Here is a 26,399-nt window from a genome sequence, read left to right on the forward strand (position 1 = left end):
ACTTCAGCTAGTTACTTCCATCTGCTTTCTGCCCAGTGGATGCTGTGATAAGCTTTGTCAAAAATGACCTCAAGAAAATAAATGATTGATAGCATGTTTTAAATTGCCAGGGCATTGTACTGTCCTTCCTACACTCTACCCACTTGTACAGCTGTGAAACCTCACTGTACTTTCAATTGTCCCAGTCCAAGGTACTTACTTTTCAATCTGATAACTTCATGGGAAATAATCATTTTACCAACTTTCGAGCCTGAGAATGCAGAATTGATTATTCTTTTTTTAGGCAGCCCATTTGTTTATCTCAATGGAGTAGGGACCAGTCATGGTGACAGCATGTCAATTTCAAGATCAATTGTTGGCTCCTTGCCTCTGGCCTTTGCATTGCATTACCATAGTAATGACTTTTTGACCCTGCTTTTTAAAGTGTAGATCTACATTTCTAGTTGTGGAGACAAATGGCATACCTGAAAGTCATTTGAGGTGTGTAATGAATTATTCTCTATAGGACCTTGTGCAGTCACATATCAAGCATCATAACTAGGCATCCACCTAATGGTTATGATTAAATATGAAAGTGGCAGCCTGAAAATGTCTTCTATTACCTATCCATTCGGTGGTACATTGAACTGTTTTTTTTTATTTCTAGATCGCCACTGTAAGAAAATAGTGACATAGTATCTATACTATGTTGAAATATCACTGATAGACAATGTACTTGGAATAATGTAAGTAATAAACTGCACAATTTGTTTTCTCACCAAAACTTCAAATACTATTTACTCATTGTAAAAGTATTACTTTCAAATACTTTAATTGACAATTAAATACACAAAAGAGTACTGTACAGCACCAGTCAAAAGTTTGGGCACTCTTACTATTTCCAAACTATTGACTAGCACTGTATATACTTTATGTGTTTCGGCTTTATTTATTTTTTCTCATACACAATTTTTTTTATCCAGAAAGGCTTTGTCAAGGTACAGATCCCACATTATCATGAGAAAAAATGGCCAGAAAATGCTACCATTGTGCTCTTGAGCAAGGAAACTGACTCTGGAAGCCATTCAGTGGCTACCAGTATATGATTGTGAATGCTAGGTACCTTGTGTACCAAGTGCAAATGTCTGTGGCTGCACGAGTGTAAAACAGGCAATTGCTGGAAAAGAACATGCTGGCTCAGCAAACCTGGATTTAAAAAAACAAAAAAGCAAACGCAGGATTATATATGTTGAATCATAGTATATCTGCAGCGTGAGTGTTACAATCAGTCGGAGAGCATTGCAAACATGCTGGTAGTTGTTTCAGATTTAAACCCCTTGACATCCAATATTTCACACAAATATTAAACACCTTAAAAAAAGTATTTGTATTTCTTTCTATCAGTGTGCACATGCTGCATATTTGTCCTCAAATAATATAATGCACTGTGTAGTGGTTGCATGGGAGCCATTATACAAGGCAGGGGCATTTTGTATAGTTTGGACAGTTGAAAAAGCGGTGACTGAGAACACGGAGAGGGGCCCTAATTAAAAAATAAATAAATAAATAAATGGATCGCCTATTCACAGATGGCTGAAAGCCTGCCATGCAAGATGTCCCTTAGGATAGAAACTTGTCTTCGCTGCCAGGCAGATATTTGGCATTTTAAAAACTGTCAGCAAGCCTCATTTGCTCTCATGCCATCCTGCACTCACAGCCGTGGTCACATAGCTCTACAGCCCTGGCTAGGTTAAAGTAAATCCTGTCTCAGCTGAGTGTAAAAGAAGCACGAATGGCACTTTTTGGAGATGAACTGAGAAACATGAAGTGCTCTGATGAGAGACTCAAAAGAAGGCTTTACAGTTAACAGCATGTCCATGTTAAGGCTTAAAATGTACTGCGTATACATATCAGTTGGATATAAATGATTCCTTCGTCAGCAACAATTTTCATAAATGAAGATAACCAAATGTACACTGTTGTTTCAACAGGTTTAAGTTTCATGTAACACACTCTGACAACTGTTTTTTACGTGATATAATGACAGATGCTACTGTTTCTTCAAGAGATAATAATTTAAATCACTGATCAACTGACCAGATAAGCCACATCTTGATCAACCAATCTGACTTTGTGGTTAAACTCAATAGTAAAATAGATCAGAAAAATGATTTTCCTGTAATTACAACAGCTTAACTGATTGTAGTGTGGTTCACTTTGACACAAATATCTGACAGGTTTTGTCCTTCTCTCTGTGCTACTTTTTGTCAGGAACTGAAAGGAGACTGAGACTGTATTTTCCAGCTGTCCAAAGGCATCACCTTGTGTCACCTTAAACCAGGACGACTTGCTGATTGATTTTCCACTAAAAAATCGATGAATTCTTATTCATCCAGCTCTGTCAGATGTTGCTGAGTTGTTTTAAGGAACCGTTCACCTCAAAATTGAAATTCTGTCATTATCTACTCAGCTTGGTGTCAATCGAATCTTCAGTGAAGACACCAGACACACAGTTAAAGTCTACAAAGACAATGAGCCATCTGAGCAGTGCTTTTCACCTGGCTGCAAGCTAAGTCTTTGTCACTGTATAATATATAATTGAAGCTATATGATGTTTACACTGAGTGAATACTCAAATGTTTTTAATGGCTCCATCATTCCCTTAAATGGAAATATTCCATTATAGATTCCATTTTAAAAACATTTCTCCAAAAGTCTGCCTGCGATTTTTTGTATCTTTCTGATCGCTAGTATAATTATAAGTTTACAAAGCACAGGTGTCTAATGACTGTGGATGGGAAGGTTAACAAGGAAACATTAGCTCAATTAGTTTTAGTGGAAGTTACATTATGTTAACAGAATACAAAACAAAACACAAGGCTCCTCACTCTCTTACCGCAGCAGGCAGCTGTTCTGTACAAAAGCTCTAAAGACCTGCTGTACTCTGCACCAAACATTAGACAAAGTTAGCAGCTAGCTGGTGAACATAGTGGTCCACTTAACAAATATATTTCCCTCAGGAGTTCAGAGCAGAGCAGAATATTGGACTTACATTTGCCCATGGCCAGACACACAACTCCAAGTGAATGCTGATGCTGCTCCCTGTTTGCTAATTTTTTTTGCCATATTAGCTTTATACATATCACATAAATGTATCGCATTCCTTGCAACCTCTGATCTATGGATCTTGGGAGTTTGTGAGAGATGTAAATTGCTCAATGGTTGGTACAGGTTAGATCTGATGATGTTTGGAATTCATTTATGAATGAGAAATGTGCTTTGTGCAGCAGTTTTCACAAGTTTTCAAGACACATGTTCGTGGTGTCTGCAAAGTTCATCCCATTATTTTGTTTATCTCACTGGCAGTAGCTGTTGTAACTGTGCTTTCCCGGAATCACTTGTTAATCAAACAGTGAGGGCAGAACAGCAACATCATTTCCTTTTTATGATGATGATATTTATATTTGAGTCTTGTAGATAGCAGTCGTTCCTTTGCCCTGGTGTTACAGCTTAGTGGCAATCCATTTATTCTTTTACTTACTCAAAAATTGTTGATGCTGCTAAAAGCATAAAACTGTTCATTTCTTCCCCTGAATAATCCAGCAGACTGGTGGTTAGAACACCATTCCTGATGGTAAAGTTGCCTGATACAGTCTTGTGTTTTCAAATGTCTGTCTGCAAGTGTAAAGCCAAGTGTAGAAACTGCATCAGTATGAAGTAAGAATTTCACCATAAAGCTAGCTGTGGCCAGACCTAAATGAAGCCTCAGTGGGAATGTTTCACGTCACTAATGAAGTGAATTCAGTGAATGACAGTGAATCAACCTTTTCCTATTCACTCAGTCTCACATTTAAGTGCACCACACATAACCCCAGGCATGTATTCATTGTGTCATTACTGAAAAAATCTTGTTTGAAGGAAATATTTATGGAGACCCTAAGGGGACATGGGCAAAAAAAAAGAAAAAAAAAGAAAAAGATTTCAAAATCTTAAATTTTCTGCTGTGCATTGCTGTGGATTGCTATCTGGTGTGTACCACATAGTAATCCATGCAGATACTATCCTGTGGACAAAATAAAGTTTCCCATGCTCACAAGAAAGTATGTGGTACGCACAACATATATTAAAATGCACAGGAGACCAATCAGTGCTTTTTAGCCTACATTTCTGTGTGGAAATGAGGGGAAGAATGAGGGGAATCATCAGGTCACTGAGTCCCTGAGTAGCTTAGTTATTAAGGCTTTTATCAATAAGTTAAGTTTAGCTAATGTCATATAGTTTATTATAATTATCAAAACAAACAATTCATTTATCAAGGACATGGCAGTGATGTGATCTTATGTTTCTCCTGTCAATATAACGTGATGACTTATAATGAAGTCCAGGGTTAAAATATAGCTCAACTAACTACTTCTGTGTGCACCAGATGGAAACTTTCTAGTCTTCACAACATACTTACTCATGAGTACAGAAAAAATTCCTGTGCGCATGGGATAGTATCTAGTGCTCACCAGATAGTAATCCAAGCACACAAGAAATAATTCCAGCTGTGTCTTGATGAATATGTATTACATTTAAATTGTGATAATAGCTCACCTCTACAGCACAATTCTCTCTCATCACAGCTAATGTATACTTAGTAATAAAGTTATATTATCTCTGATATCATGCTGGCATCAAAACTTTTAATATTTTAACAGTCTATGATTCTTAATCATTCAACCTTGGACTGACATAAAGGGACTAGAGGTGTTTAAACCCCACCACAGTATAATTATCAATTTTTCTTGTACCAAAACATCCATTGGAAATCATGTTATGCAAGTGCATGATTCCACAATAGTTTTAGTCAATGCAAGGGCTTGTATAGAGGAATGTCCCATGATGCATAGTGTAATGTGGAAATAAAAGTTGTCGGAGATTTTCCTCTTGGTTCTCTGCTTTGTTGAGTACTTCTTGTTTACAGCATGATGCAACATGATGCAACATGATGTCTCTTAAATGGAAGACGTCATCCTAGACTGCTTCTTCAACCTTGTATGATCCTTTAAAGGAGCTGTTACTTAAAGATTCACTTTAATATTTACTAGCGCATATCAGATGCTGTTACTGCTTTATAGTTACAGGGTTTTCTTTGTAGACACCTTTTTAATCACATTGAACCAATTTCTTGGCCACAGGTTCTTTGTGTATACTATTTAAAGCTGTGCAGTACCAGTCCATCCTGTTAAGTATATCCATCAATCCATCCAGCCATCCATCCATCCATCCATCCATCCATCCATTTTTTTGCTGCTTATCCAGGGCTGGGTCGTGGTGGCATTAGGCTAAGCAATGACGCTCAGACACCCTTCTCCCCAGCAATGCTCATCAGCTCCTTCTGTGGGATCCCAAGGCGTTCCCAGGCCATGAGAGATATGTAATCCCTCCAGCATTTTCTGGGTCTGCCCCAGGGGGCTACTCCCAGTTGAACATGCCCGGAACACCTCTACAGGGAGGCATGCAGGAAGCATCCTAACCAGGTGCCCAAACCACCTCAGCTTTCTCCTTTCGATGCGGAGGAGCAGCGGCTCTACTCCTAGCCTTCCCCAGATGTCCGAGCTCCTAAAGCTATCTTTAAGGCTGAGCCCAGATACTCTCTGGAGGAAACTAATTTAGCCCGCTTGTGACAAAATCTGTTACAGATCTTATTATTTTACATGTGAAACAATCAAAACTATAAATTAACCAGATTTTTGGCTAGGTTGGCAGAACACATTTTTAAAAGACAGAGAAGTGAATTCCAGTTTTTATGGTGCTCTATTATTGTGCCTCCCTTCGATAGGCAGTCAGGTGCTGTGTTTGTGTGTTGTTTACGTATGTACAGTAGTAGAGAGAGAACAACAGTATTTGCTCCAGGAACCAAACCAACCCTCAACGTCAGGAATTTATTTTTTAAGTTTGGATTCAATTTGCCCTCTCTTGTTATGGAGGAAGAAGTGCAGCAGAGTTCTGGGGTGACAGTTTAAGGCAGATATGGAGATAAGGAGGAGGCTACTTCCCTGTCACCTGTTGCCTTGGCTTTATTCTAATAGTGAGAGGCAAGTGAGAACCTTAAGTATCATACCAGTGCAGTGTGAGGAGACACTGCCTGGGTTCTAGCTATATTAAAAGATTGATATGGTTGTGACAATCATATGTAACACTGCAGCAAGCCTTTTCTTTTAGGAGGCAGCAGGAAGGAGAAACATTGCAAGAGTTTCCCTTAGCCACAATGGCCCTCATGGAAAAGGTGTAGCAGCTTGCACCTGGCCTTTCTCTTCTTGACTAGCCTTCAGTTAAGTAAACCCCACGTCCAGCCACTGAAACTCTACTTTGCCATCTTGTTCTGTGTCAACCCAGTTCTAGTCGAGTGGCTTTGCATAGAACTTCCTGCTCAACAGCTGATCAACATTCCCATGTCCACTATCTTTGAGGCTCATTGGCCCCATGGGCAGTGGAGCTGGTGAAGCTCCAAAGCCTGTGTCAAATGCTCAGTCTGCCCTCTTCAAGCCTTGGTAGTAGCTCTCCACGTGTTATTTATTTATTAAATATGACCTCTTTGTGTGATCTTTTTTCCTTGGGTTCCAAAGTGGATACAATTAAAGATTTCCTTGGGGTAAAATTTCCAGAGATGGTGTAGTACAGTGTCAAAAAATAAATAAATAAAACCCTGCTCTTACCACACTGGAAACACATTAATTATTGTTTAGGAATAAATTAGATTCATATTTTGATAGTTTCTCATAACTTAACAACCACACACTGTTTTGTATTATTTCAGTCTCACAGTATACTGTATTATATGGAAATTTATATTCCTTCCTGGAATGCAATCATCATGAATACAATGCAGTATGTTTAGTTTTTTCCTGTCCTTGTGATTCATGCATCACTTAAACATCAGAGACATGGGAAACAGCAACATGGAAAACAATTTCCTGCACTCTGAGGCAGAAACAGTACTTTATTATTTCACTATGTTCAAATGTATTTTATTTTGATTTACATTATGTGGCCTAAAAGGAGCTTTGTGCAGAACAGTTTGCAGATTGCCATCTCACTGCTGGCTTCCATAGGAAATGAAAACAAAAATGAAAGAAAGAAACATTGCACTTTATAAAGAAAATATATAGTACTTCACAAATATGAGGAGGTAAATGTCTTTTCTGTTTGAGGAAAATACAGACCTTGCAACTGGTGAAACTGTATGGTAGTAAACATCCAATCTGTCTTAGGTTCTTTTCTCCAGCAATTCTGAAAATAATGTTTACAGGATGTCTGGTATTGACTGTAATGATTACTTTACAATAATGGACATTTTAAATTAAAGCAAAGTCCTGGCAAGTAAAGACAGCACTTTTGAAACTTTTGCCACAGTCCAACTTCTTCAGTATCACCCTTTCAGAAAGCATTATGTTCAAAATATTGTAACTCTGTGCTAATGTCTAATCAGAACTAAAATAAGCAGAATCTTGAATTATGGCTTGGCAACCTGACATTATGGAATTATATTAATGATACACAGTACCAGTCAAAATTTTGGACACACCTTCCCATTCCCTTGAATGACAAAGAGCGCCCAAATGTTTGACAGGTACTATAGAATTATATTTTTTGTCAGTGCATCAGTCATCAAATGATGATGATAACCAAATGCTAGACCTTTTTATGATGAGAAAGGCTAAAGAAGGGGTGCTCCATTGATTTTATTTCAATCAGGAGAGACCAGAGAATGAGGTAAAATAATGTTTTTTATGCAGATGATATTAATGATTAGGTATTGTCAAAGTCTTTGGCGCTTGGACTCTGCAGGGAGAATTTTTGAATCGAAGGACGTAAGTCCTGAGCATCAGCATGATAGATCCCCCCATGGAGTCCAGACACTGGTGGTGGTGGCTTATGACTTCGATTGAACAATCTCGGGCCAAATCACAACAAGTCTTCTTAAGGCTGAAACTGATCGGGCTGATGAAGTTGAAGTGTTGCATTGAGGAATCTGAAGACTGGGTGGTGATGGGGAGGTGGTGGGTCGTGCAAAACAGCATCAAGAAAGCACCTGAGCAGAGAGGGAGAACATTAAAAAGACAGCTGCAATATGATAGGCTGACAAGGAAGGTGTGTCACCGTCATTGGTTAGACTTGACCAGGTGATGTGAACAGCTGATGTGTCAATTGATGCTCCAGAAATAACAGCAAGGAAAATATGAGCTTTGACAGAGATCAGTATGAGCTGTGAGAAGGATCAGGATGACTAAAGAATGAGAAATAAAACTATGACATCAGACAGGTCTTCTGTCTTCCTGTCTGAACTTTCGCTAAGCTTCATATGGCAATTTACTAAATCACAGGAATATCCCTTTAACTGAAAAAGCAGTCATTGTAATACAATATTTTGTCCTAGCTTTAAAAATCATGATTTGAATGGTTTTATTTGATTATTTCATCTAGTATAAGCTGCCTCCAAAAATATAAAGTACCTAAAACTAATGTCTAAAGACTACAGAGAGATAAGGCATATTATTCATTTTTTTTCAATGCAGCTGTAAAAGAGCAGGCTCTATCATGTGCAAACCTCTTGGGTTGGTCTCCATGGCCACCTTTGTAAATACAATGGGCTCCCTGCTCGGACTCTCATTTGCACAACCTTGCTTTGTCTCACCTGCTGTTGTGGTAACTATAGAGTCTGATTGTACTTCACCTTGTGGTGGCACACACATTAGTGAACACCTACAGTGAATTTCAATGCTATTGATTTTCACCTGTGTGCATAGCTCTGCTTCGAATAGGCAATCTCAGTTTCCATTAAGACAGGAGGATCATTATTATTATTAACAGAAAGATTCTTGTACTTTCGATGGCATTTCACATAACGTCCACTTTGCAACGTCCACTTTGCAACGTCCACTTTGGTTCTACTTGTGTTCTCTTATATATCATTTCTGACAGTAAAATCAATTTCAAGGCCAGACAATTTTGTATCTGATAGCTAAAATATGTTAAACATGCAGACATAATGGCTAACACTACAAAAAAATAAGACGCAGCCTGTAATATTTTTTAAATAATTCCTTAAAAAAAGATAATTGAGTTTATAGTCTAGTAATGATTATAATCATGATTTCAGAATCTACCGAACCTACCAGTTTTAAAAAAATAAACCCGCTGAGGGATAACAATCAATAATATTTGTTATGCACAATGTGGATGATTGAGGAAATCCTGTGGACCCGTGGGACAAAAAAAGCATAAGCAGGGACAAAATAATATTCATCTGCATAAATAATTGTGATGTTTGTTGATTCATACCATTTGGGAGCCTCTTAACAGTTGGGATTCAGTATTTGTGTGTGCGTGTGATACAAGACATATTGATGCACAAAACCTTCACACAGTGACATCAGTCATAGTAATGGAGGTTTTTCAGCAGTGTCTGATGTAACGGACTGTTCATTCATAAGGATGTTCACAGTAGCATATTGTCTATATTTTTTTTCCTTACTTAGGTAGTGTGAGTTACACTGGACTCTGGATGAAGCTATGAGAGGGACTCATAGCTTCATCCAGAGTGCAATTTACACAATTAAACCACAAGGCAACATGAAAGTCTTCATTATATATTTTAAATCAAGGTTTGACAATAATTCAGTTTTACTGAATATTCTGCAACTGAATGATCATGTTACGATTTGACACAAGCCCAAATGAATGATTTAGAGAAAAATGCCATTAAAATGATCTATTTGAAACTTTTGAAAAGTTTTATCTGATATAATGCATAATGGTCAAAACCTATGCTCAGTTTAACCAATTCAAATGTTATTCTTGACGATGGAAACAGTACGTGTATAAAACAGTGTTAACTTGCAGTACAGTTATGCAAGATAGGGTTGAAAGCTTTATTATGATATTGATTTCAGCCATATCACCAATATTAGAAGCCATCAGCAACAGCATTTTTTCCTCTTTTGTTTAAATTGAAGAAGAATTGGGTCCTTACCATGAAAAATGATGCCACACATCAATGCCGGATCATTTCATTGAAACTGATCATGGACAATATAAGTTGAGAAAGGCCTAAGCAATTTTGCACCAAATACACATATCAGCAAAATACTGAACACATTTAACCTGAATAGCAAGCTTCCTCTTTTAATAGCTGAAACTCAACAAGCTGCCATGCAAACAGTGATAAATCAAATCCCTTTCAGGAACTTTCCTTCTGGGTCTCACCTTTTACTGTGATAGATTGTAACAGCTGAGTTATGATCTGTCAGAGCCGAGAAATTTTGATTTTTCCTGAGCTGCATCAGGTCATGCCCCACTGTCACTGTCTGCGTGAAATATTGATGGCAATTATCTGAGATGCTGGTGGCCACACTGAGACGGTGGGTGTATGGGTGATTTGGCAGACAACTTGTTACATCACATACTGTAGCTGATATTAAAGAGATAATCTGTAAGACCTTGTGGTGGCTACAACTTTCTTTGCATGCTATCTTTGCTGTGGTATTCTTACATTGCATCTCCCAGTGATTACTTGTCATGATTCCTTGCCCTTTCTGCCTCCATCCCTGCCACCAGCCCTACACTCTCATGTTGGCGATTGCCATTCTCTACAGCCATGCTAATGCCTCTGTGAAGCTGTACTTAGCCATTGTCACCCTGCTATGATGACAATGCTAATGTGCTAATACTAATCAAGTATAATGTATGCCTTGTTGACCATCTTGGTTTAGTGTGTTAATATTTGATAATGGCCCAAAACACAAAATATTATAATAACAGGTATTTGGTCACAAACCCAAAGAACTGGACAAATGCTGATGATGTCAGAAAACAAAAACTTCATCAAAGTTTCAAAATAATCATCTTGAGGGGGACATGAATTTGTGCACATAATTTCTTGGCCGTCCAATTCGAGAAATTGTCAAGATATTTCTCTCAAAACCATAACTGTGAAGCTCCAGTTACCTAAATGTAATATATATTTGGTTCCTCTGTTCTAAATTATTGTGAGTTGAATTTCTTTGGGTTTCAAATACAATGTAAAGACATTGCCTTGGGGTCTTTGAAATGGGCTTTTTAAATTATTTCTTACATTTTATAGTCTAAATTATTTATCTTAAAAAAATAACTAAAAATTGTTAGAACCGTACAAATTACAACAACAATGCATTCCCTGTGTATATGTTCTGGTTAGATTGCTTTCCATCCAAAATTATTTTAGAGATGAGGAAAAGGAAGAGCTGTGGGAATACAAATCCTCTGTCCTGCCTTAGTCTGTGTCTTTAACCACCGACCATGAAAGCAAATTCCACAAACCAAACATGCTTTTACTTGTTTGCACACACAGCCACACACACACACACACACACACACACACACATGGACACACATGCGCACACACACACACACACAGGCCGGGGGTCAAAACAAAGTAGTAACGCCAGAGGAAAAGATTAGAATGACAAAGCAGAATGGCACTACGTCGGGAGAGCGGTGTGGAGGAGGACAGCAGAGATGGAGATGCTAAATAATGGCTCTCTTGTGGATAAAATATAACCTCTGCCAAAAGAGGGGAAAGCAGTGGAAGGAAGTTACTATAACATTTTAGAGGCAGGGTAGAGAAAAAGAAGACATGGAGTTCCAAAAAGCAAAATACCCCGAAATCAACATTTTATTTTATTTATGGGGTAAAATGTCAGTGAAAAAGGTCCTTCCTAAAAGCTGTATATATATTGTTTTTTTAAGTTTCAAGATAATTTGTGATTTATGTCATTTCAACATGGATGGATATCAGACTGCCTGCTGTGTTAGGTTAGGTTCTATGATCTTGCCAGCAATTATTTTGTAAGAAAAATATTCATATATATTTATATATATTTTAGGTTGGATTCATCTTTTTGGATGGAAGCTGTGAATGTGCAGGTTTAATGGTAGACAGACACTCCAGGCTAAGAGGATCTGGTGCCTTTCATCATCACAGTCCTTGTATTCTAGCTTGTGCCACTGGAACATACTGTAAATGAATTAGTGCCCACACAAAAAGCAAGTCTATTCTTATTACTAACTGGGGATCTCATAACATTTACAGCAAGGCCAAAGTAAACTCAAACGCCTACAGTATGTTGAAGCTGCTTTATATTCAATTAATGGACACACTCCATCTATTGCTGAAGACAGGTTAAAAGAAGGTCAGGCCTCTATTCTATGCATGTCCAATATGAGTAATAAGGTTATTAGTCCCCTCATATGACCCAGAATGTAATGAATGTTCAATTGCTCAGCTTTGAAATGAAAAGAGGAGTAGGGCTATGGACCTCAAATCTTATACTACTGGCAGAGAAGAGAAGTCAAAAGAACAGAAGGAAGGCAGATAAAACGACGAGCGCATGCTGTAGTTTAGAGAAATGAAACCAAAGTCAACTAGAAAGTGGTAAGGGAGCATACAACTACCTAATTTGGTCATTTTGAAAATACATAATGTTTCAAAGACTTTCAGAGACAACAACTCTGCTTTGACGCAATAGAGTATCCATAGACAATCACTAGTCAGTAATAAATTAAGTCTGCTGTCATGGAACTGTAGATGTTAAAACTTCTCTCTCTTGTAGGACTTCTTGTCTACATTACAACTTAAACAGGACATGTGTTTGTTGTGATTTCCTGTTATTTTTACACTATTTTGATGTTGCATGTATATTAAACATGCTCAAATTGGTTCACTTTGTCCACTCACATATTTCGGATTGGATTTTGGCATGAACATGTATGGAGGAATCTGAAATGTTACCATTTTGAGTAATCTGTTTACTGTAAATCAAGAAAAAACATTCCAGTATAAAACATATACACCTGAAAATGTGCATATGTCCCCTTTAAAAGTTGAGCTCAAGAACAAGCAAGAAAGTGAACCTTGAGTGGAGATTGTTTATCAACTGTTGATCCCAAGGTCAAAAATGAACAGTCAAGCTTAATAATTTTGATGTTTTGGGGAATACATAAATCTGGGGAAGTGAAATCTTTCTACAAGGTTAAAGTGTGCAACAATAAAAGTCAGTGAGTCTTATGATCATTGACTTATGGCTATTAAGTTCATGTTGCTGTTGTGCTACTTAGTGACAAACACTGACATAATTTAACCAGGTTTTATATTGAAAACCACACATTAAATTAGCAGCAAAAACTATTGAGCACTGTTTGCATACACACTGAAATAATAGCAATAACAATAGCCTATGTTAACATATGAAAACCATATCAAATGTGCATTAACATTTAAGATGGCACCAATGCGACCATGAGAGGTATCTGCACTTTGCACTGCAGCAAACATGAGTGCCTGTCTCCTCATTTACAGTATTCCTATTCTCAGTATGTTGTTGATTTTCTTTGACCAACTTTTTCTTGTTGTTCAGCAACACACAGGAACTCCTCAGCTGCATTCAGACTACAAGACTCCTGTGCAAAAATGATGATACAAATAGCAATACTCTGTACAGGTGGATATTAATAAAATCTTTATGGTTAGATATAGGACCAAGAAGTTCAAATAGTGACACTATATACAACAAAAATAAAATCAGCATCTTCTTGGCCTTTCTATGAAATTTACCTGATATCTGATAAACGTTTTTTTGAGATATTCCGCGTAACAAACAATAAACAGTAGAAAAAAAGATAACCTCCCTGGCAGAGGTTATACAGCTCGTTAAAGTGTTTTCTATCAGTTTCCCTGTCTGAGGGCTCTATAAAATCCGATGCTAATCTGGACCTCCAAAATTCTCTCAATGCAGACTTGATACAGTCTGCAGCACCACTGCGACATGATTAACGAATGACCTAACACATAACCTTTCATAATTGCCCGTATTAGCCGCCAAGACATAGACCCTTGACATGGCCATGTGGATGTCTTAGACTGGGGGGTTGGGACTCATCCGGGTAACTAGAGACCCTGAACAAAACAGAACCAGACTGTAGGAATTAATAATATTGTAGTCAAGCATCAAAACCGTAACATTATGCATGCACAGTGGGAACACATCCCCTATCGTAGTTAACCAGCATGTCAGCTCCTCCCTCAGTGGAGCAGGTTTGTGGGGATGGAAGCCACTGTCTGTCAGGATACAACAACAAGGTCAACTGCCATTTAGCAGCGCAGCGTTCCTCGAATGCCAGTAAAACAGATCCCTCTGCCCAGGCTCCTGACCTTGTCTTGTTTAATGAAATGTAGTGACCATGCGTAACTTCTCAGCCTGTTTAACAGCCTGTAGACTCGCCTGTATGTGAGCCATGCCGACTGTGAATCCTGCCCACCGGTCTGTGATACAAAACTGTATCACAGAACGCCCTGCGCCAATGAGCATGCATGAATAATGTCCATGAATTACAGGACTGGCTGATTGGAGCGATTTGAAATGTGGCATTGATAATAGATAGTGAAATATTACCTAAATGTGAGTGATGCTGCTGGGAGAGAAGAGGCGTTGCAGCACAATTTTATATTTCCATTCTTCTGCTGCAGTAACCGGTCTAATCAGATATGCTGTAAGTGTTAAAGGCTACCAAAACATTGCTGCTTGCACCTGCATAATAACATTGATAAGGAACTGATAATAACATAATAACCCACTGAATTATTTCTCGCCCTTGCCCTCTTACGTGCTGAAGGCTCTCTCACATTGCATAGACACCTCTCACACCTTTGTATACATATCAGAACTGACTCTACTCCTTTGGCTATGTGGAGAATTAGTATTTGGAGAGGGAATCATACTGACTACTATCACATGTGATCACTTGATGCATTTTGAGACTACAGGAAGTCATCCATGATGGAATAACACAATCCAAATTGACAATTAATCTGCTGTTTATTGGGTCTCAGTAGACTGAGGCTGATTCTACATTGTGCAGTGCCTTCTGTATAATGGAACCAAACAATTGACACGATTTTTTGGTGTGAGAAGTCTTATGTTACTGAGTATCATTTCCACTGTCTGTTAAATCATTAAATGATTATCATAATTTGTTTATACAAAAATTAAACAAACCCAGTGATGACTGGTATATTCATTGTTGCTCATAGTCTTCTCAAAACATGGACAGATTTGTGTGGCAATTTTTGATAGTACCTCTGGGGGAGTCAGTGGCTTTATCAGAATATTTCATTTTTTTTGGGAAATATGATTTTTCATTTTCTTTCTAACAGTTGGATGAGAGCCTCCTGTTTCCCGATGCTGCCAAGATATGAGGCTGGTATTGTCATTCTTAACTAATTACAAAATGAATAAGAATACTTCCCACATATCTGGTCAGATGTTTGCAACTTCATTCTCATTCTCTGAAATGCAAATCTATAACTACAACAAGCTAAACAAATTGGCAAAATAGTATTTTTTGGAAATTGAAACCATAGTCCCACATTTCTGGCTTTAGAGGTCAGTAAGTGTTTTGGCGTTGTGTCCTTTTTAATTAAGCCATTGAAGAAAGCATTGACTCTCCTGCTTTACATCAGGTAGTGATGTCATTATTTACTTATATTCAAGAGCTATATTGACACGTTTTAGTTATGTGATATCCAGCTCTGCGTCCAGGGGCCTCTGACCACCAGGGACCTCCCCTTCATGACTTCCATGGTGCCTTAAGCTCAGACACCATAGACGTCCCTGAGCCTAGTCAGACTTAATCATACATTTTTCCACCTCAGGGATCTGGTGACCAAGCTAAAATGAATCAATTAATGAATGATTATAGATGGTTTCAATGGAAGGGCTTAACATGATGACAGAAATGAAGGGAACATTGATGTCTGAATTTGTTAATTAAACACAGTTTTTTTCAGCAGCTTTGGGTCAAAACTTCAAAAAAATTGAAAGCAAAGAATTATTACGCAACAACATTAGCGGTCAGTAATAAAATAAATCAGTTCCCAGTGCCAAGTGACGAACTGTATGCTGCCGCTGCTGCTGTCACCTCTGGTGTCTGAGATGTGACCATTCCCACGACATGTGCCTCATCTCATTGTGACATTAGCCTTGAAAAGGACAAAAAAATAGTTTGAATGTAATGTAATTTAGCCTACCATGGCAGTCTCCTTGATGGCTGCATCCATCATTGTCAACAAAGGCTACATCAGTGCAGGCCCCAAGGTTTCGCCAAAGAATACTTGAATTGTGAATGTCTCACTCAGGTGTCTGAAATCATTGTGGAGAGGAATAGACAAGTCTAAGTGAAAGTGGCAGAGAACACCATGCCCTGCTTATTTTGAACAAGGAACATCTTTCCTTACTGGGAATTGCAATGATACAGACACAGGAATTATGAAAAACCCACAGACACAACTTAAAAGTTTGGATTTACTGTAGGTGACACAAGAAACTTTCAAGTTTAGATTTAATGTACTGTAGGTGTCAAGGTAAGATTGAATATTCCCATATCATCCACTCAGTGAACAGGCTCATAGAAAAAAGAGAAAAGCTCTGTTTGTGTTTTGTTTACTGTTGACATTTAAGCTGGGTAATGCCTCAGCGTCCTGGTATTCAGTGGGAGGCTATTTTATCATATTTCATTAGTGCGGCTCATTAGGATCAGATGAAGGCTTGGATCAGGCATTTCAGAGGAGATTCCTGGCTGCTGAATGATGTCTGTGACCCCCCCCCCCATCACCAACTCTAACTTCAAGTAACTAACTAAATAAAAAAAAGAGAACATCAAAGGCTTTTATCTGCCTTTCATCATGGGGAGGTTGGCAATTTCGCAAACCAGTCAATTAGAGCTTATTAAAGCCATCACACTGTTGCTGTTCCACATCCAGCATTTAACAGATATGGTCTGTTTTTGTTCATTGCATTTCATGATGTTATTTTTTCCATATTAATATTGATCAAGCATTGAAAGCAGTTTTTCTGTGTAAATGTAATCCATGTTTGCTTTAATTTTTTTGAATTAATTTTATGAGGGCACCTCTGGGTTATTGCCACCCTCTGATTTTACAAACATACAACTAGATTCAGATTGTTCCTCTTCCATCTGCATTCTTTTGCATGACAGGTGGGAAGACAGAATCTTGAATCCAGACAAACAAAACAAATTATAACAAAAAAACAATGGCTGGACAATAGATGGATGAAATGATCAAGTATTTGCATGGTTTTTTATGGGATTAGTATTATCAGGGGACATTTGTCCTCCCACAAACATGGTAGATTTACAAATTACAGGAATGGAAGCTCCTTATGGGATTATATTCATTAACTCTCCATGATTATTATAAATCACTTGATCTCTTCAGGGAATATTAGCCCTTAGCGTATACATATTTTCTCTCTTAAGGAATTCAAGCAACTTGTTTTGATGGTTTGTGAAGTCATTTTAGATATACACTATTAGGAAAAACAGACAGCATGTTATTAATGATAAATGGCCCCAAACTTTTAAAGCATTTTAGATATCTGTATTTGAGGGTGGGGTAGACAGATTTTCCATTTGTTTTTTATTGTAACAGCCAGCTATAGCTCACTGCGGTTGTCCTCTCAGAGATCTAGTCTGAGTCGTCCCTTTGAAGAATGTTAATGTGCCCTCTGCTGGTTCGTCAATTTCCTGGACTTTTGTCTTATATTGGTTCCACCTTGAACTGGCTCCTTGGCCCACTGCGAGACAGGAGGCAGATTAATGCCACTCCTTTGAAATCTCAGTCACATAGCAGCAGCACCAGCTCAACCATGAAAATAAATCTTGAGTTTGCCATCTGTCACCACATTGACTAATGTTCAGGTCCAAATCTAGCCTTGATTTTTACCCAAATTGAAAGGAGAAAGGAGAGAGAGAGAGCGACATCAATGAGTGCTGATATTATCCCCGTGCAACTACCAGTGTTTTGGCTTCCAACCGCAGTGACCTAAGCCAATGTCAACAGACAGGTTGCTGCCAGGTTTCAAAGAAATTTTATTTGGATGCTCCCCTTATCTCACAAAAAGTCCAATGAAACTCTGTAAGACTGCCAGCTGGGAAGGGAATTAAAGTCACCATATCTTCAGGGACTGCAGATGAAAATGAGCTATAAGCTAACTGTGGTACAGTACATCAAATGGTAACATTAATGTTTAACACTGTACATGGTCCCATTAAAATAATTACTACTACTACTTCTTGTAAAGACAAGTCTAACACTTGAGCAAAGAATGATCCAATCTCTAAGTTCTGTGCTTATTCTCAGCTGATGTATAATGTTTTTTTATTTTAAAATCATGTATTCAAATCAATAAGTTCCAGACAAGGCTTGTTTTCCTGGAAAGTGTGGTCCTTGAAAACCAAAGGATATTATTAGAGTTACCATTCCTATATTTAGCAATGTATATGCATTGATGATGGAAACAAATGTGCTTTGACTAGAGGACTTTTCAAGACAGTTTTGTATTTATCCTAACAGATGTACATAAGAATACATTGCATATGAGAGAAAATGTGTAAAAATCTGGTTTTAGTAAACGTTTTCTGCCAACTGTCTATTTTATTAACATGATGAGGTGCAAAATGATATTGTCACTGCAAATTAACTACAGCAAGAGATATCAAAGACAAATGTAAGACAGGTGCTTTGTCCTCCATACGTTTTAGGAACTTTTAATGTGTGCTTGTCGTGCTGCTTGTTTTGGTTTCCTCCAAGATGCATGATGATATTGTACTGCGGAGGGAAAGACAGTCTTTATTTCACTTCTGAGGGTGCAGACCACTGGAAAGCCAGCCACTGACAGTTTTATGGATCCATGTGAAGGTTCTCTGCAAACCAAGGCAAACTAGGTTTATTTGCCCATAGAAAGCTGTGATGCCAGGTCTTAACTGTGCACATTGTTTGTCTGCTGATCCTTGGAGAGATCTTTGTCATCTTTGTCACAAGAATCTACAAATAATATTACCCACAGTGTGTGTATATTTGGATTTACATTATATATCTATGCGTAGTGTCTCTTAGCACTTGGTGCATTTGCAGTTGTTCCATCATAAATATGCAAACGTATGTGTGTTTTGCATGTGTATGTTAATGTGTCGTCATGTGTGATAATGATCGTGCTGCATGTCAATGAGTGTGTGTGCATTTGTCTGTGAACGTGTACAAGCATTTGTACGGTAATGTGTGTTGAGTGTGCACTGATTTGTGCACAGTCAGGACGTTTTTGGAGTGTTTTGTGATGTGGACATTCATGCAGACAAATCCACACATATTTCCCCCTGCAAGCAGGAAAGCTCTTAATTATAAAAGAGGGAGCACTGATTTCATGAATTAGCAAACAAAGGAAGGGCTTTTTTAATGTAACAGCACTTCAGAGTGGTATGCTTGTTGAGGGGAGTGTCTAACTCCATATTACAGCTTGTCCTTGTCCTACTAATTCATTACACTACACTTGTAGTCACCACTGAGTTTTGTACTCAGTTTTATAGGAATGTAAGGCAATTAAAGGTAGAAAGCTTGCATCATTACAGTATATTATATATTAAACAGAAACATATTCAATCTGGAAGTTGTATAATTTTAGAACCAGGAGCAAAATTGAGCCAGTCTGTATTAGATGCTTTCCAAAGTACAGCAACCCTGCCCACACATGAAGTCTTTATTGTAATGTTTCAGAATATGCCTATGACAGTGTGTAATTTTCTAGAAGTCCCTGCTGTTGTTAACTGCAAAATTGCACTAAGAAGGCAAAAATGTCTCTACTGAAATCCTCCAGAAAATAACGTATCAAATTTAATGGCCACACATTAAGTAGAAACAGGCTCATAAATACTAGCAACATGTCAGCATCGACTTGAGCCATGGCATTTCAGCTCCTGTCGATTTACAAGACATTAGCAAACATACTATGACGGTCTTAGGAATTAAATGAGTGATTAAAGAGAGTTTAGTAATCCAAATTTCACACATATGAGTATTTCTGAAGTGATGTCTGAAAGTAGCCTGAGGGACCAGATGGTGAATAGCATTTTAGTCAGTGGAGAGGAAGAAAAAATAAAGCTCATAGCAGTCTCAGTTTACTTTAATTTAATTTTGCATGTCGTGTGAATTGCCTTTAGTTCCAAAGTAGCGTTTTTTAAAATGGAAATAAATGGCATTTTGACCAGAGTTTGCTTCTCACCAAATGTATGAAATTCTAATAAAGTACCATAGCAGCCATTTTCAAAGTAAAGCTATTACAATTATAGTTAATTATATATAGCAGACCTGAGTGTGAAATTGATATCAGTGTAACAAAATGGGGAAAATAATTTTTAAATTGTGTGCACAAATAACAAGAAAAAGGCTTAGTTGCTTGTTTGCATCTTTAAATAGTCTCACCATATTGAAGATGTGATATGTATCCACCTATCCATCAATATAATGCATAATCAAAGCAAACACCTGATATATTTTTTTCTAAAATCACTTTCTTATTGCCATACAAACACCTCAAGTATTATATATTTTCCTTTAGTAATAAATGGTGACTTGCAAAAACAGCACAGTGTATTATTAAGCTTGTATACAGTTGGGATTATAGTATTAAATCATTATACAAGTTGTGAACAGTTCTGTTGAAGATTGAGTTTCCTTTTTTACAAAGTTATTTAATTATAATGATTTCAAGAGAGTTACATTTCATAGAACGTATATTACAGTTCGCAGGTGTCACATGTTTCAGGAAGTAGTATTTTTTTCCTGCAGAGCTGTCAAGTGTTTGAATGACTTGTGGTCTTGACACAGGTGGAAATATACTGGTGTTAAAGAAGTAAGCTTCAGAGGGATTCTGCTCAAAGATTGGATGGAGGAGTGATAAAAGCTTAAATACCAATGGTACCAATAAACAGCTAAGAGACAATAAACCAAATGCACATCACATGTCCTATTGTATCCAATGTCTTCACAATTTCTAGTGATCAGCACCTGAGAAATCAACTCTATAGCTTTTTGAATTGACATTCACAGATGGCAGCATTACTCATTTATTCCAGTGTATTTATTGATTTAAAAGCAAAGACAAAGTGAAGTCACACTGGCATTTAAACGGAACCACTTTGAATAGCCAAAGAATGCATACAGACACTTACAATTAGTCGTCTGTGCCTCTTGTGAAATATACCTTTCTACTTAATCAGACAAAACGACCATATTAATCTTTTTTTTTTTTCATGCAGGATGAGTTTTTTATTTGTATCGTTTTCCACCTGTGCCCGTGGTGGCTTGCTGAGTCATAGCCTTCCTTGCAACACCATTCATCTTCCACCCGTGTGAGGGTTAAGGACCTGCTCACCTGACCACCCTGTATCATTGATTGCAGTGTAACGTGGTGCACCTGTGTGAGAATGCATGTCACGCTTTGGCTGCACACCACCAGCTCAGTTGTTGCCTTGTGTGAAGACATTTACAGTTTAAGGGCCTGCTGGGAGCCTGGCTTTACAGTGTGGGCTTCATTTCCTCCTTATTTCGAATGGGATAGGAGGACTGATGTCATCTTTCTGAGAGCTCTGCAAGCAAAAGCAATTTGTTTGGTAAAATCTGATATGGATGGATGATTGTCGACATTGTGTTTTTACAAGTGAGTTTACATGTGATTGGACAGTATATTTTGCCATCATTGTCACAATAAGAATGTAAATGTGCTGATACATTTTGCATTCAACAACTTTGTTACTGTCTGAAGAGGTCAGTAACAAGAAAGTAAAGCTGTTTCTTTGACTTGGTTTTCTTTTCATTAAACAATTTTTTAGTTGATAAGGTAGCGGAAATAATAAAAACAACTTGATATATATATATATATATATATGTGTTGATTGGGCATAATATTTTTTGTTGCTTTTGGAGCATGTTTATAATATTTTGCCCTTATCATTTACAGTATATCAATAATGAAAATACAAGTTGCATTTCCAGAGCTCATAGTTCAAACTCTGCAGTCAGTGTTTCATTTTCTTTCTTTAGACATTTGAAAAAGCATATTTAAAATCAAATGTGACTCAAGGATAATAATAATATTAGTTATAATAAGGATAATAATGATAACATTTGAGTGTCAGTTATTCCTGAGAGCTTAGCATGTTTCTAATAATTATTGTATTGTATAATAACAGTAAAACAAAAAAACAATAACAACAACAAAAGAACCCTCAACAAAAACTTTTATTAAAGAGCGCCATATTTCAATTGGGTTTTCTGTCATCACTTAGCAACAAGAGCCATAACCATCACTTCCCACATACAACCTATTAGCACTGCCAGCTACAAAGTGGCACCCAGTGGACACAGCTGTTCCAGGAGTGGCTGTAGGTCAAGGCCAAATTTTGCAGCGCAATTAATATGGATTCTATAAATTGCAGAAAAGTGAAAGGGTGAAGGGTAAAAGAAAGGAGAGAAGGAGCTTATATATAGATGGATAGATATATAGATAGTTTTCCTCACTTGCAGTGCATTCAGTATTGCCCTCATCATAATCACGCTTTTCATTCAGGGCCACATTACCATGGCATACACCCTACAGGCTGTCAGATTTCTCAAAGGGCCTTTGCATATTGAATCAAATCAAGTGAAACAGAGCCAGCACAACTTAATGGGAAATGTTGCCTCTCCCGACAGGCAGAAAGGCGCCGTCTTCATTTTAGCACATCACAGAGTTTTCTGTATGACCACAGAATTCATTCAATCACTGAGTCCTTATTGACTAAATATGCAGACAAATGTTATTGCTGATTTGAATATAAAAGCAGATGAAATTGATTATAAAATGGTATTCATAGCAGTCATATCATATGAGGAGTGTTTGAGTTCACAGTGTCCTTGTGGCTCTATGTGTTCTTAGATGTTGTCACTGCATAATTGTACATTGATAGCAAGGATAAGTTGATATGAAGGCCTTACTGCGACAAACACAGGCTCTGTTCTACTTTCCCAAACTCTTGTTACCTATCTTTGGTTTATTTGAATAAAAGACAATTTTATTTGCCACACATCAGAGGAACAATCCACCCTTGACTAGTTTTTATGTTTACTTTATTTACTGTATGTCCCCATTTTCCCTTTACCTGCAAGTGTTTTCTTTAAACATTTATCAAGACCTATAACACTCCGATTTATCTACTTTAAATCAGCTAGGGTTTATATGTTTATGTGAAGAGTGCAAAATGCAAAACAGCGTGTCTTTTCTGCTTTATTCTCCTCTATTGATGGTTCTGATTGTAGAGAAAATGTCCACTCTTTCTGCCTCTCCTAACCTATTTTTCTCTGTGTGTCTGACTTATTTCTAGTGCAAAATATTTAGTCTACAAAGAAGCATTTGCTCTTTGTCTTGAACATTGCCTGTAGCTGTTTTTTAAGTGTCTCATGGTGAACTTTTTTCCTCATATGACAACAAAAGATATAAATCAAACAGAGAGAAGATAGAATTGTGTTCATTCAGACAGTAAGAGCTCTCCTGACATATTTAGCCTTACTATTATAGAAAAAAGGAAGAGCCTCATAATCTTGCAGTGTGAGATGGTGTAAATACATTTTGCCAAGCCCAGTTATAAGGACTGGATAGGCTACAGCATAACATGTGAGATATAAAGAAATTAGCTGCCTTTAATGGTGATATTTTTCACCGGCCGATATGAAAGACAGTCAATACTAATGCTGTTTTTCCTGACAGCAAAGAAGCACAGCAATTGTAACTGTAATTGTTTAGCTGGAATGAAATTAATCAAATAAATAATAAAGTTAATAAATTATTTGCGAGTAAGATAAAAATATTGAATTCAATTGTGCACACTGCACAGCAAAAATCAATACAAATTAGTTTGTTTTTTTTAAGGTGGCTCTGAGTCTTAAAATAATAATTATCTCAATGCATGATATCATCTTATCAGTATTTCTGGATTCAGAATGCAAGTATAAATACTTTCTAAGATGCATGAAGCTTTAGTGCTCAGAAACCACCTTTTCTCTTGATCATCCCGCTCTCTTTTGGTCATGCCTATGCCCTATGATTGGCTTGTGCTACATACATAACACCAGTCAAGCTGATGGTGGAGCAAAGCAGGAGAATGAAAGTACTAGACTCTCATGCATGGGCTAATATACTGTATAGTTCTATGGTGTTGATAAACCAGTGTTTCAGACATGTTCTTTGTAGCCTTTAGATCATCAGTTGGCATAGTAACCGTGCAGCATGTAAGCACTAACTACTACATTGTGACATATTTGTTGTCCAATTGCTATGAATGTAGCTCTCTTCACGACAAAAGACATGTAGGTTCTTTGAAAGAATGTTTTTATTGCTTGGGCATTTCTTGTTACTCTGATGCATCCACGCTTTAGTCTCACCATTGGAACTATATTTGTGTATGAACATAGCACAAATACATCATCAAATCTTACAGTACATAGCATGAAAACAAATGAAAATAGAAAATGACGCTTGGCGCAAACAATGGGAATTTTACAAGTAAATAACTTGTTGGCCGCTGGTCATGGAAAGAGGTTCTTGAGTTCTTAAGACTCTTTTAAAAGTATTTTTGACTATCTGCTTTGGGTTCAAAAGTAATTATGACTTTAAATGCAATAAAGCAGAACTGTATGACATTGGATTGTACACAGCCTGACAATGAAATACAAACAATGGACTACTACACTAGTGGCTACAACCCTTTCAGTTTAATCACATCAGAGTTACATTTTAATTTTACATCAAATTCTTTACATGTCATAAATTATGTATTTTTGCATGAAATTATACATATGAATCAATTATGCATCATGAACATAGCAAATGTATGCAACAGCACTTACAATGGACGCCACAGCAGGCTAATAAAATGCTATGTTTCACTGTCACTTATTCTAAAAGCCTTTCATGCTGGCATTTGCCACTCGAGGCACACATCAGCACTGAAGAGGGCTGGAATCTGTCATGTTGTGCAGAACTGAAGCATTGTCCTTTGTACAAGCACCAGGGTTTTTTTTATGTTTTGTTTTGGGGTTTTTTTTCTTCTTTTTGCTGGCTTGCCTCCACCTTCTTTGCTCCTTGAGTTCCAGTGGGTAGCATCAAATTTGTGTGTGCAAATCAAAAATCCATACTGTGTCAAAATCTGCAAACGTAGTAAAAGTTGAATATATTTCTCAAGATAGTTTTTTTTGGGGGGGTAAACAAGTTCTTTACCTGAAGTGGCTTCTTACTCTTTCAGATTCTTGAAAGAAGGAATGAAAAGTAGTCACTCTCTGTGTCCTCTCTCATTTTGTGGCTCCAGTTTATCGCCTCCTTCTCCAGCTCCCTGCTGTGTTCTTAAACATTGGCATCTGTGTCTCTGCAGCAGAGTTGGTGGATCAGCTCAGCCACCGCCGTGGCGGTCACAGTAAAGCTGCCTGCTCCATGTCAGTAAGAACTCAGCTCAGCTTTGAGGCCCGAGGCTGTCAGGGCACACGTCTCATCAAGCCACACTGGGACCAGAGAAAACCTTACCAGCTCATGCAAATGCATTCTGGATTGGATTCCTTCAGCAGTCGTGTGGTTTCTGCACACAAACATGGTGATTATGAATACTCTGAAAGCTCACTGCACCAAGGTGGTCGTACAGAATAAAATAATTTTGTGCTGACAAAATGACAACAAATGTAGTCAGTCAGGTGAATTAAGGGGTGGGAGATTGTTGTTTCAATCAGAGACAGAGGGTCTGATTGACCTGTTTATGGTGAAGACACAGATCAGAAAAGAGCAAATTGATGCAGAGCTACTCACTGACTCCTATTACCCTAACAGTAGAATGATGATGGGGATCATCTGCTGTGCCTCACAACCCCAGTGAGGGTCGCCCCTGCAGGCCACCTCGGTCACTCATTTTCTCATTTTTCACTCAAGATCTCATGGGCTCCAGACTGCTATGGTGGCTGAGTAATCCAACCCTCCCAGTAAGATGGAAAATGTGGCCTGTGCTGATTTGGTCAGTTGGTTTCTTGTTTTGCTGCGTTTGTTCACTGTGTGTGATTATATACAGTATGTACCATTGGTAGGGTTTTATCCTCTAGATGCATTTGTTGTATTAAAAAACTTTTTGCAAAAAACCTTTGCAGCCTAACATTTTATAAACAACTAGACACAGAATAGCTAAGACATGTGAGTAAGAGACATGGCTATGCCCTAAGCTTGTAGACTGAGTGAAAACAGAGCGGAAACGCCAGGGTTTAATGTTTATTTTGGAGTGTACAAAGTCCAAAATGTCTTTTTCAGCATTTCAGCATTTCATACAGTCACTTATTTGTGGGCACTCTTTTACTGTGAGAACAAAAGATTTACTGCACTTATTTGTTTATTTTGTCTTTAAATGAAAAAGCAAATGGAGAAGAAAAGGACAATATTGGAGAGACAGTAACAACACAGCCATTAGCAAGATTGGAA

This window comes from Scomber scombrus, chromosome 20 (genome assembly GCF_963691925.1).
Source record: "Scomber scombrus chromosome 20, fScoSco1.1, whole genome shotgun sequence".
Lineage (NCBI taxonomy): Eukaryota > Metazoa > Chordata > Actinopteri > Scombriformes > Scombridae > Scomber > Scomber scombrus.